General features: G+C 53.5%; 1 protein-coding gene across 1 annotated transcript in view; it reads left to right on the forward strand.

Annotated features, from left to right (window-relative positions):
- CCDC57 (coiled-coil domain containing 57) overlaps positions 1-13757 on the forward strand; it is a 102628-nt gene that overhangs the window by 88255 nt on the left and 616 nt on the right. The window lies entirely within an intron of this gene.

The following is a 13757-nucleotide window of genomic DNA, read 5'->3' on the forward strand; positions in this document are numbered from 1 at the left end:
CCAAGAAGGGAGCACTGGGGTGCCCTGAATGGCACGGACAACCCCAGCCCCCCGCCTTCACTGATTGTCATGACCTGTGGCTTCCGAAGAAGGACAGGGCAGTCTCGGAACTTTCTGAGAAACGGATGGTCAAGTAGATGTTTGTTAGCTCTTTTCTTGAAATTGTAATGACGAAACCATGACTGCCACTTAGGAAAGTAACTTGTGTTGAAATAACTTTTAGAACAAAGTAAATACATTAAGAAATAACCAAGCTGGGCGCGGTGGCTCACGCCTGTAATCCCAGCACTTTGGGAGGCCGAGGTGGGCGGATCACGAGGTCAGGAGATCGAGACCATCCTGGCGAACACAGTGAAACCCCGTCTCTACTAAAAATACAAAAAAAAAAATTAGCCAGGCGTGGCAGCTCACGCCTGTAATCCCAGAACTTTGGAAAGCCGAGGTGGGCAGATCGCCTGAGGCCAGGAGTTCACAACCAGCCTGGTCAACTTGGTAAAACCCCATCTCTACTAAAAATACAAAAATTAGCCAGGCATGGTGGTGCATGCCTGTAATCCCAACTACTCGAGAGGCTGAGGCACGAGAATCACTTGAACCTGAGAGGCAGAGGTTGCAGTGAGCCGAGATCGCGCCACTGCACTCTAGGCTGAGTGACAGAGCAGACTCTTGTCTCAAAAAAACAAAACAAAACAAAAAACACCACATAACCCAACTTTCACCCAAAACAAGGCCCAACACTCTTTAAAAGACAAGAAAGCGAGCACCATGGCTCACGCCTGTAATCCCAGCACTTTGGTAGGCCAAGGTGGACAGATCACTTGAGGTCAGGAGTTCACGACCAGCCTGGCCAACTTGGTAACACCCCGTCTCTACTGAAAATACAAAAATTAGCTGGGCATGGTGGCAGGTGCCTGTAATTTCAACTACTTGGGAGGCTGAGGCACAAGAATCACTTGAACCTTGGAGCTAGAGGTTGCAGTGAGCCGAGATCGCACCACTACACTCCAGCCTGGGTGAAAGAGCAGACTCTGTCTCAAAAAACAAAAACAAAAAACAAGAAAACATATAACCCAACTTTCTATCAAAACAAGGCCCAACGTGCTTTAAAAGATAAGAAGACCGGATGTGGTGGCACATGTCTGTGGTCTCAGCTGCTTGGGAGGCTGGGGCAGGAGTATTGTTTGAGCCTGGGAGGTCGAAGCTGCAGTGAGCCGAGATCGCGCCACCGTGCTCCAACCTGAGCGACAGAGCAAGACAGCCTCTCAAAAAAAAAAAAAAAAAAAAAAGGCCAGGCACTTTGAGAGGCCGAGGTGGGTGGATCACGAGGTCAGGAGATCAAGACCATCCTGTCTAACACGGTGAAACCCTGTCTCTACTAAAAAAAAATACAAAAAAAATTAGCCGGGCATGGTGGCGGGCGCCTGTAGTCCCAGCTACTCGGGAGGCTGAGGCAGGAGAATGGCATGAACCCAGGAGGTGGAGCTTGCAGTGAGCCGAGATCCCACCACTGCACCCCGCCTGGGCAACAGAGCGAGACTCCGTCTCAAAACAAAACAAAAACAAAAAAGAAACAAAAAAACAAAGTCTGTCTTTGATTCTGTTTTTGTGCTGAGGAGATGATGAGGCTGTCTTCTACCTCTCCTCCAGCACATATACTCTTTTTTCTTTCCTTTTTTTTTTTTTTTTTTTGGCTCACCGCAACCTCTACCTCCAGGGTTCAAGTGATTCTCCTGCCTCAGCCTCCTGAGTAGCTGGGATTACAGGCATGTGCCACCATGCCCAGATAATTTTTGTATTATTAATAGAAACGGGGTTTCTCCATGTTGGTCAGGCTGATCTCCAACTCTCGACCTCAGGTGATCCGCCCGCCTCAGCCTCCCAAAGTGCTGGGATTACAGGCGTGAGCCACCGCACCCGGCCTCTTTTTCTTTTTTTTTTTTTTTTTTGAGACAGAGTCTCGCTCTGTCGCCCAGGCTGGAGTGCAGTGGTGCGATCTCGGCTCACTGCAAGCTCCGCCTCCCGGGTTCACACCATTCTCCTGCCTCAGCCTCTCTGAGTAGCTGGGACTACAGGCGCACGCCACCAGGCTCGGCTAATTTTTTTTGTATTTTTAGTAGAGACGGGGTTTCACCGTGGTCTCGATCTCCTGACCTCATGATCCGCCCGCCTTGGCCTCCCGAAGTGCTGGGATTACAAGCGTGAGCCACCACGCCCAGCTTTCTTTTTAAATAGAGTTGGGGGGGTGGGGCCTGGAGCAGTGGCCGTGGACACCGGTCTCATTCTCCAACATGAAGGCTGTGGGGCTCAAGATTTTCCACTCATGAGAACAATCCCTGTGTGTCTTTTCCGTATAACCTTCATCAGGTTCGAGATCTCGGCCGGGCATGGGGGCTCACACCTGTAATCCCAGCACTTTGGGAGGCCAAAGTGAGTGGATCGCCTGAGGTCAGGAGCCTGGTCAACATGATGAAACCTTGTCTATACTAAAAATACAACAATTAGCCAGGCACGGTGGCAGCACCTGTAGTCCCAGCTACTCGGGAGGCTGAGGCAGGAGAATCACTTGAACCTGGGAGACGGAGGTTGCAGTGAGCTGAGATTACATCACTGCACTCCAGCCTAGGCGACAGAGCAAGACTCCATCTGGAAAAAAAAAATTCCTGATTAACTAGAATTTCTATTAAAGTTAGGTGTTAAACTTTGTAAGATGTTTTTTTCTGTGTTAAGATAATCATGATTTTTTTATTTTCATGTGTTAATGAAATATGATAGATTTTCTGATGTTGAATGAACCTTGCATTATTGAAATACACTTGATAAATATACTTGATAAATATTTTTAAATACTTTTTTGATTTGACTTGCTAATGTTTTTATATGCAGTTTTTGCAGCTATGTTTATAAGTTAAATAGGCCTACGGTTTTCTTTCCTTGTGTTGTTCTTATCTGGTTTGGGAACCAAGATTACTTTACCTCATAAAATGAACTGGGCAACTCTTTTTCTGCTTTTCTAAATAATTAAAATAAGATGGGCTGGAGGTGGTGGCTCACACCTGTATTCCCAGCATTTTGGGAGGCTGAGGCGAGAGGATCACGAGGTCAGGAGTTCGAGACCAGCCTGGCCAGCATGGTGAAACCCCATCTCTACAAAAAAAAAAATACAAAAACTTAGCTGGGCATGGTGGCGGGCACCTGTAGTCCCAGCTACTCAGGAGGCTGAGGCAGGAGAATCGCTTGAACCCGGGAGGCGGAGGTTGCAGTGAGCCGAGGTCACACCACTGCACTCCAGCCTGGGCGACAGAGCGAGACTCTGTCTCAAAATAAATAAATTAATTAATAAGATAGGAATTGACTATTGAAATTTTGGTTTCCTTGAAAATTCAACAGAACCACCTGTAAAACTATCTCAGCCAGGGGATCTTTTGGGATGGGAAGTGTTTGATTATCATTTCAATTTCCTTAACAATTATTGGGGCTGGGCACAGTAGCTCACACCTGCAATCCCAGCATTTTGGGAGGCCAGGGTGAGAGGATCACTTGAAGCCAGGAATTCGAGACCAGCCTGGGCAACAAAGCAAAAGTCTGTCTCTGCTTTAAAAATAAAACAGGCAAGGTGCAGTGGTTCACACCTGTAATCCCAGCACCTTGGGAGGCCCGAGGCGGGTGGGTCACTTGAGGCCAGGAGTTTGAGACTAGCCTGGCCAACATGGTGAAACCCTGTCTCTACTAAAAATACAAAACTTAGCCGGGTGTGGTGGCCGGTGCCTTTAATCCCAGCTACTCGGGAGGCTGAGGCTTGAAATTCACTTGAACCCCAAAGGCAGAGCTTGCAGTGAGCCGAGATCACACCACTGCACTCCAGCCTGGGCGACAGAGTGAGACTCTGTCTCGAAAAAAAAAAAAAAAAAAAGTTATTGAGCATTTCAATTGGCTTTTTTTTTGTTGTTGCTGATTTTGGAACTTTTCGTTTCATCTAGCTTACTGGTTTCATTTACGAGTTTCATTTGACTCACTAGTGAGTGGCCTCCTGGCCTCCTTGCTGTGCAGCTCTGTTGTCTCCCCTCTTGTGTTCATTTGCTCTCCCTTTTTTCATTTTTTTGTGTTTTTGCTCTTCTTCTTTTGTTTTGTTTCCTGAGATGGAATCTCAGTCTGTCACCCAGGTTGGAGTGCAGTGTCCCTATCTTGGCTCACTGTAACCTCCACCTCCCAGGTTCAAGCGATTCTCCTGCCTCAGCCTCCCAAGTAACTGGGATTACAGGTGCTCGCCACCATGCCCAGATGATTTTTTTTTTTTTTTTTTTTTGAGACGGAGTCTTGCTCTGTCACCCAGGCCGAAGTGCCGTGGCGCAATCTCAGCTCACTGCAAGCTCTGCCTCCCAGGTTCACACCATTCTCCTGCCTCAGCCTCCCGAGTGGCTGGGACTACAGGTGCCTGACACCACGCCCGGCTATGTTTTTGTATGTTTTTTGAGTAGAGACTGGGTTTCACTGTGTTAGCCAGGATGGTCTTGATATCCTGACCTCGTGATCCACTCGCCTCGGCCTCCCAAAGTGCTGGGATTACAGGCGCGAGCCACCGTGCCTGGCATAAATAATTCTTAATTCATTTTATGATTTTCTTTATAACCAAAGATTATTCAGTAGTAGGTTTTACAATTTTGAAGCAGAAGCAGGATGAGAGGTTTTTTGTTTTTGTTTTTTTTTATGAGACAGAGTCTCGCTGTCTCCCAGGCTGGAGTGCAGTGGCGCGATCTCGGCTCACTGCAGGCTCCGCCCCCCGGGGTTCACGCCATTCTCCTGCCTCAGCCTCCCGAGTAGCTGGGACTACAGGCGCCCGCCACCTCGCCTGGCTAATTTTTCGTATTTTTAATAGAGACGGGGTTTCACTGTGTTAGCCAGGATGGTCTCGATCTCCTGACCTCGTGATCCACCCGCCTCGGCCTCCCAAAGTGCTGGGATTACAGGCATGAGCCACCGCACCCGGCCAGGATGAGAGGTTTTGATGTTGGTTTCAAATTTTATTGCATTACGTTTGAAATGAATTGAGACTTGCTCTGTGGCCTGATATGATCAGATTCTAGGCATGGTATGTTTGCCAAAAGAGAAAGTGAATCATCTGCCTGCAAGGTTAGACCTCCTGTGCCTCATGACTCAAGCCAACCAGTCCTGTTAATTAATGAGTTTTTGCCAGGAGTACACGGGTTTGTTTTTGAGGAACGTGGGTGAGTTAACACCTTCATCTATTCTCAGTTACCTCTTTCCTGCAGTTCTGTCTGTCAGTACTTGACATGTTTTGAAGTTGTACCTTTTTATTTATTTTTTTCTTTTTTCTGCATCTGAAGTCTTACCTTTTAAAATGCAGAGTTCTGGCCAGGTATGGCAACTCACGCCTGTAATCTCAGCACTTCGGAGGCCGAGGAGGGTGGATCACTTAAGGTCAGGAGTTCAAGACCAGCCTGGCCAACATGGTGAAATCCCATCTCTACAAAAAATACAAAAATTAGCCAGGCAAGGTGGCAGGCACCTGTAATCCCAGCTACTCGGGAGGCTGAGGCAGGAGAAGTGCTTGAACCCGGGAGGTGGACACTGCAGTGAGCTGAGATCGCGCCACTGCACTCCAGCCTGGGTGACAGAGCGAGACTCTGTCTCAAAAAACAAACAAACAAACAAAAAAAAACAGAGTTATTTGCCTCTTATGACATTTTCTGCCTAATTCTATTTTATTTTTTAATTTTTACTTTTTCTGTCTTTTTAACTGGATCTTTTATTGTTGGATCTTTTTTTTTCTTTTTTTTTTTTTGAGACAGAGTCTCGCTGTCACCCAGGCTGGAGTGCAGTGGCGCAATCTCGTCTCACTGCAGGCTCCACCCCCCGGGGTTCATGCCATTCTCCTGCCTCAGCCTCCCGAGTAGCTGGGACTACAGGTGCCCACCACCTCACGTGGCTAATTTTTTGTATTTTTAGTAGAGACAGGGTTTCACCGTGTTAACCAGGATGGTCTCGATCTCCTGACCTCGTGATCCACCTGCCTTGGCCTCCCAAAGCGCTGGGATTACAGGCGTGAGCCAGTGCGCCTGGCCCATTTTTTATTTTATTTTATTTTATTATTATTTTTTTGAGACGGAGTCTTTCTCTGTCCCCCAGGCTGGAGTGCAGTGGCGCGATCTCGGCTCACTGCAAGCTCCGCCTCCCAGGTTCATGCCATTCTCCTGCCTCAGCCTCCCGAGTATCTGGGACTACGGGTGCCCACCACCACGCCCGGCTAATTTTTTGTATTTTTAGTACAGACAGGGTTTCACCATGTTAGCCAGGATGGTCTCGATCTCCTGACCTCGTGGTCCACCTGCCTCAGCCTCCCAAAGTGCCGGGATTACAGGTGTGAGCCACTGCGCCTGGCCGGATCTTTATTTTTAAAAAATTCAACCTAAGAATTCTTTTTCATTAGTCAGTTTACTCATCTATAAATATCCATTGAACTATTGTCTACTGGAACTTAATCTCCATATTATTTATTTTCCATTTGTTTCATTTTCCTACGTTCTTGTTTTACACTGGAGAAATCAAGTTTTCCTCTGCTGTTTTACAAGTTACACATTCTAATTTTGTCCTGTGGTAACATCTGCCAGCTCACACCGGGCTCACAGAACCTTATGCCTCGCAGCCGCCTCGTAGGCCCGTGGAAGGCATGTGCTCCACACGCTCCCCTCTGCACCCCCGCCAGCCCTGGAGTCTGAGCTCTCCTGCGGGGCGCTGGGGCCACCTGGTTTCCTGTCCATGTCTTGCTCTCTTATGGCTTCTTCTGAGCTCTTTCTCCCCCTTCCTTCAGTGACTCCCCCAAGACTTTCTGTGTGGGTCTCGGATAGAACGAGGCTGCATGTCTCACCTGTTTAGGAAGCCCTGTGCTTGTATCCCTGTAGGTATTTGGAGGTTTATGTTTAACATGTTTTGATATGAAGATGTAGAAGGATTTTGTGTAAGTTTGGCCTTATCCATATTCTGTGTTCATCAGCCTCCTCGAAGAACTTCATTCTGTCCTAAAGGAAGCAGTGGCAGCTTAAAGAGTGTGAGCATGCACCCACTTCACACAGACACACCCGGCCTGCCCCGCCCCACCCTGCCCCTGCCCTGGAGAAAGCGAGGCTCCTTCCTTCCCAGGATGCCCCTGGAGATGCCGGCCATAGATCTTCAGTGAAACGTTTCCCTCTCTGGTCATAGAATTAGGAAACTATAGCTGTCCCAACTAAATTTCAGGACAAATTAGCCCATCTGGTCACACTCACAGTCACTGCCTCCACCAGAACTGATGCGGACCCCTGGGAACCGAGGTGTTTGCTCTGTGACTTGGGAAGGACAGCGGAAGGTATTTCCGTTTAGCTCTTGTGGCCAGATTTTTTTGTGAATGAAAATCTGCTGTGCATCTTGGACACCATCACATGCACTACCCTGTGTATTTCCATTTAAAACTCAGAGCCAGCGACAACATGACACCAATGCAACACAAGCAAGAGAGATCCTGCCCTGAAACTCACTGTTGTTTTAGGCTTTCGGCGGACCCTGCTATAAATGTGCAAATTTTATGCCCAGTCTGTGACCAGGGCTGAACCTCTTTCCTGAGGGGCTGGGGGACTCCTCCGAGGAGCGAGAACAGCCCAGCTGTCCACAGAGGAGCCGTTTTTAGGGGTGGGAGCACAGGTCAGGCGCTCTCTCAGCAAAACTCCAGGACCCGGGCAAGCCATCACACTCATCACACTAGCATCCAGAGTGGCCGCAGGTCACTCATCTCTGCCACTTGCTGAGTGCTCCAGAGTCAAGGACTGCGGCCTGGCCAAGGGGACAGTGGCCTGTGGCCTCTGACTCTTGAGCTTGGAGAAGGCTTGCTGCTCCAACATCACGTGGACAGAGGCAAGGAGGCATGTGGGATGGGAAATGCAGATAGAGACCAGCCTGCCCCAGGAGCAGGTGGGTCCACCAGAAATGCTCATGCATTTTCTGACCAGGACTTCCATCCTGAGGTGTGTGCAGAGTGACCCAAAACCCCCTCGTCCATGCCGTGACTCTGGGCCCTGGAGCCCACCCCCTTTCTGTAGAAAAGCCTATTCTGAAGGCATCTGTCATGAGAGCACCCGATGGCACTGTAGGATGCTGAGAGCAGCTGAGGCAGGAGGGCCGGCGGCTGTTCCCTCCCAGAGGCCCATCTCAGGTGGACGCCGGTCCACGACTTCCAGCCCAGGGGCTAATGTGTCTTCTGCAGTCCACGTGGCAGGTGTTGCCAGGGGAGCAGGCAGTGCAACTGTTGGACAGCAGGGGGTGTTTCTTCAACCCAGGCTGCCCCCCTCCTCCTGCCACAACATGGCCCCATTCTTTCTGGAACGTGCAGACCAACTCCGTCCGCCCATCCTCACGGTGTGCTGATCGCCAGGTCCAGAAGCATGCACCTACCTAGGGGCCTCTTCCTCCTCCTCTCTGGCGGGGGGCTGCTTTGGACCCTCATGCTAACCTCGCCCTGTGTGCCATGCAGCTGGAGTCAAACGGAGAGGCAGAGATGCCATGGAGGGCGACAAGCCACACAGCAGGGTCCAAGGCAGCCACTCCCCACTCCCGCAGCATCCGTGCCCCACCCGGGTGCCAAGCCGCTGTGCCATGCATCCCCCCCACCCCCAACCTACTGCAGGCGTGTGGTCCTTTGCCTCTTTTCCCAGGGGAACCAAAAACCCTGGGATCCAGAGGGTCATTGCCCAGATCTCTGGAGAGCAACTCCAGGGGAGAAGAGGGAGTGGGGAGAGGCCTTTGGCCAGGCATGTGGCCCTCAGTGTCCCGAGCAGGTCGGGCAGCTGATATGTGCGTGGCTGGCGTAGCTCCTGCAGAGCCAGGCCCCCTGGAGGAGAGTGTGGTCTCCTTCCCAGCTGTCCGTTCTCCTGCCAAGACATGCAGGGAGCAGCCCTGAGACACGGGTCTCAGGCAAAGTGAGTGGCAGGCAGTGCTGTTCCCCGGGGACATGGCGGTGACCCGCTGGTCTGTGGCCCTAAGATGCTAGGGTGCCCACCTGGAGCTGTAAGCTGGCCTGGCAGACCTGGGAGGGCCCTATGGGCCCCTTTTGAAAGTTCCCTTTTCATGAATTTTACCCAGAATCTCCCCTGCACAGTGGCCCATGCTGCTTTTTGCTGTCTCCAGACAGTGCCAACAGAGACCACGAGTTGTCTAAACACCACCCCAGGCACTCAGCACTCAGTGCAGAGTCCTGGCCCGAGGGGCATGAGAACAGCATTCCTCACTTTAGGACCAGGAAACAGTTCCCATGCCTCCGAAACAGCGGAGACAGCTGCCACTTCTTGTCGCCCCAGCTCAGCTGTTGTGTGTCACTTTCCTTCCGGGGCCTCAGGGCCTTCTCCTGCCTTTTTTCCTCTGAAAGGCAGGAGAAGGGTGGGGTGTGGAGATACCCAGAGGCTGTCCAGCTCGCAGGCCACTGCCTGGCCCTGGCTTTCACCGTCCCAGCCTCCTAGCGGCCTCCTCAGCACCCACCAGCCTGCAGCCACCTGTGCTTGGGGTTCTCGGCACCTCCCCTTCCTGTAGGCTGAGCTCAGATGGGCTCTGGTGGGAGGCGGCCCAGGAGGAAGGCCAAGCGTCTCTGGGTCTCTTCTCGCCCAAGTGAGGCCTGTGTGCCCGCCTTGCGCGACGCAGCCTCCGGTAGGGACAGACCCACGTCTCTCAAAGCCTTATGCCCACAATGTGTTTCCCTTAAATTCCCTTCCTTGGGGCTCCAGCTTGCACCCCACTACTAGGTGACCCCTCTCAAGGGCTGGGATGGAGCCCACATTGGGCAACACTGACAGGCTGTAGCACACAGGCCTAGGCAGGCTCAGCAGTAGCAGGGGACCTGCCAGTGCCATTGGGGGCGGAGCCACAGGCACCCAGAGGAGGTGCTGGCATGGAACAAGGGATCAGCCTGTGGTCAGCGCCCAGGCCCCCGAAGTCCCACCTCTCCTCTGCTCCAAAGGCCAGCAGGCGGGGCCTGAAGGATCTGGGGTTTCCTGCTGGCCCTGCCTCACCAGGCTGAGTGATGGGTGGCAGGACTGCCCAGAGCCCTGGAGCCTGCAGTGTCCAGTACCTTCCCCTCTTGTGCATCTGCCCAGTGGGGGGCTCCAGGCTCCCTGTCCCAGTGAGGCGGGGAAGGCAGCTGGACATAGCAGGCCCAGAGCGTCCCCCTGTGGAGGGACCGTGGGAACCAGATCACGTGGGCCTCCCTCCCTGTACCCCATTGCTCTCCTGTTGTCACACTCAGTCCCATAAAGGCAGCCCCAGGGCCAGTGTGACCCCCACGGCTGAGCTCCAGGAGCTCAGGGCTGGGGGTGTCCATTAGGAGACATTAGCAGGTGAGGGTTGACACAGGCTGGGGAGACGCGGTTGGGCGTGGCCTGTGAGCCTCACCAGCGTGGGGACGCTGGAAAGGTGCACGCAGCTTCTGGAGATTCGGGGTCAGGGGAGCCAAGTCACATTCGCTGTCACTGTCTGCACTAAAGGCCTGGGTGCCGTGCGGACAGTGGTGGGAAAAGCCTTGCTCCCAAGAGACTTGGCAATAATTAGATGCATTTGAGAAGGGTTGATCTTGGGTGCAGCCAAAGGGGGTTCAGCAGAACAAGGGCCCTTGGCACAGCAGGAGTGAACCACAGAGAGCAGCGGAGGCCACAGGGAGATGGAAGGGCCCCTGTGCCACAGAATGGACTTGAGGCCTGAGCTGCCATCAGGGCCAGGCCCTAATCAGCCCCAAGGCAGGCTCTGGAGAACCAGGGAAGGCGTGGGCTCACCGTCCGGCCCTTCCCAAAGCCCTAGGAAGCCAGGCAGGTGTGCCCAAGGGCACCCAGAGAGCCCGGAGCAGCCTGGAGAATGAGCCACCAGAGGCCAACTTGGTCAAGAGCTGGGCTGAGGCTCAGGTGCAGGAGAAGAAACCCACAGGGTGGCCAGAAAGCTGGGGACCAGCTCCGTCCCCTTTGTGCTCAGAGTTCTCATGCCCCTAGGCTGAGACGGGAGCGAGGGCCACACCTTCCCTGCAATAGGACAAGCTGTGTCCTCCCTGAGATTCCACCAGCTTCAAACCTCCAAGGCCGGGCATGGTGGCTCACGCCTGTAATCCCAGCACTTTGGGAGGCTGAGGTGGGTGGATCACGAGGTCAGGAGATCGAGACCATCCTGGTTAACACAGTGAAACCCCGTCTCTACTAAAAATACAAAAAACTTAGCCAGGCATGGTGGCGGGCGCCTGTGGTCCCAGCTACTCGGGAGGCTGAGGCAGTAGAATGGCGTCAACCCGGGCAGCGGAGCTTGCAGTGAGCCAAGATCACACCACTGCACTCTAGCCTGGGCGACAGAGCAAGACTCTGTCTCAAAAAAAATAAATAAAAATTTAAAAAACCCTCCAAGTATGGTGCAGCTGCCTGAGGGGATGGAGCCCAGCCCAGGGGGCCCTGCCCCAGCACACAGTAGGCCCTGGGAGGGGTTAAGCCTGGGAGGGGCAAGCAGGCCCCAGTCTCCCTCCCTTGGTTAATCAATGCAAGGCCCTGGATGTTTCAGGAACTTTCCAGAAGCTCTGTTCGGGGCCAGAGCACGAGCAGCCCATGGGGGAGGGGTGCAGGACCCAAGAGGGGCGTTCCTCATGCTGCACCCGGCAAACTCTGTCCACATGGTTTCCCTGCAGCCCAATCAGCCCAACGCAGAAAGAGAAATCCCGGCCAGGCTCGGCAAAACAGGTCAGGCGAGAAGGAGGGGCGGAGAGTGGTGGAGGCCAAGAGTGTTTTTACACACCAGTTACTGGGTTGACCTCAGATTAGCATCAGGTAGAAGAAGAATCCGGGGTCACAGGGAGTCACGCCTGGGGCAGCCGCCTTGACACACCCAGCTCCGTGCTTCCGACCTGGGACGGGCTGGGCTGGGTCTGTCTGCTGCCCCGGGGTCCTGGGTTCATGGCCAGTTCCCTGCCACCATCATCACTGAGGAGGGCTCAGCAGGAAAAGGACCAGTGAAGAAACCAGAGCCTGTAAAGTGGATATTCTAAGCTAGGGGCCTGCTCACCCTCCCCGCCCTGGGGACTGTGACCCACTCACACCTCCCTGCTTCGCCCGGGATACAGCCAGGGTCCTCCCAGCAGGGCCAGCTCAGGCCTCCCAGGCAAAGGGGCAGGCCCTTCACCCCCCAACCTCAGCTCACTTTTTCTGAAAATCCCCGCAGGCTTTGTCTCAGGAGGATCAAGCGGAGCAAAGCCCCCAGAATCCCTGAGCATTACAGAGGGACAACCAAGGCCTCTGGGTTTGAGGAGACGCCTCAGGGTCACAGTGGAGCACTGGGGCCTGGTCAGAGGACCAGCTTCCCAGCGGGAAGCCCTTTCCACAGGATACCCCACCCTCTGCGAGCCGGTGTGGGGGTGGGGGGAGGGAGTGGGGATGGGGGCATTGGCTGGGACCAGGTCAGGCGGGCTTATTGTCGAGAGGCAAGGGGTGGGAGCCTTTGTGTGAAGAGGAGGAATTCCTCTGGGGATTGGAAGCAAAGGGAGCAGGCAGCATCCAGGGTCCCCTAGGACCCCAGCAGGGGGCCAGGGACTGTGTGACTGTGTGACCCCAACGAGGCTGCAGGAAAAGGAAGGCTGGTTCTGGGTGTCTTGAGACCCCAAGAGCGGATCGGAGTGGAAGAAGCTGAGATGGGAAGAGGGGCCCAGGGCCAGGGCCGGGAGTGTGTGGCTGCCCCCATGGGCAGTGCGCAGCCCAGCCGAGAGTGCGTCATTGCCAGTGTCCCCAAAGCACAGACACTTCCCAGTCACCCAGGCTGCACGCAGACCACACAGGCTGGGCTCCAGCAGGAGGCCTTGGCCACCTGCTGACCTGCCCGGGTCAGCCTGTCCAGACTGCCCACCGGGCCGCACTCAGCCACGTGCTGCAGCCCTCTAGACCTCACCCCAGCCACAATGTGGCCACTCAGTGGACACTGAGCTCACATCTTACTGTGGATCTATTTTTTTTTTTTTTTTTTTGAGATGGAGTTTGCCCTTGTCCGCCCAGGCTGGAGTACAGTGGGGCGATCTTGGCTCACTGCAACCTCTGCCTCCCGGTTTCAAGCCACTCCGCTGCCTCAGCCTCCTGAGTAGCTGGGATTACAGGTGCCCACCACCACGCCCGGCTAATTTTTTGTATTTTTAGTAGAGATGGGGTTTCACCATGTTGGCCAGGCTAGACTTGAACTCCTGACATTCAGTGATCCACCCACCTCGGCCTCTCAAAGTGCTGGGATTACAGGCGTGAGCCACCAAGCCCGGCCCTTGCATGGATTTTTAATAACATTTTGCTGTTGTTTTACCAAAAAAAAAAAAAAAACCACATTTTTAATTCAAAAAATGAAAAATAGAGAAAAACTGGCCAGATAAAGAAGATCCCCTACAACACCCCTCTGCGAAGATGGTTTTAGCTACCTGGCACTTAGGCCCCAGCCTCTGTGTGTGGCGCACTCCTGGGCCCTCGGCCTGTGCCCGGCCACGTGGTACCCACTAGCGCGGCCTTTCCTTTGGCCTCAAAAGCCTGGCGCTGCTGGCCCATCGGGGAGGCGAGGGGAGGCGGGGGCAGGCGATGTGTCTCAGATGGTAGGGACACCCGGGGCAGCCTGGGAGGAGGAGCTTTGAGTCAACCATTTACCCCAGCACCCCTGCCCCCTCCTGGGACCCATTACGAAATGGTCACAACAGGACCATTTTCAGAGGCAGATGTCCAGGTGCCCAGTGG

This window comes from Nomascus leucogenys, chromosome 14, assembly GCF_006542625.1.
Source record: "Nomascus leucogenys isolate Asia chromosome 14, Asia_NLE_v1, whole genome shotgun sequence".
Taxonomy (NCBI): Eukaryota; Metazoa; Chordata; class Mammalia; order Primates; family Hylobatidae; genus Nomascus; species Nomascus leucogenys.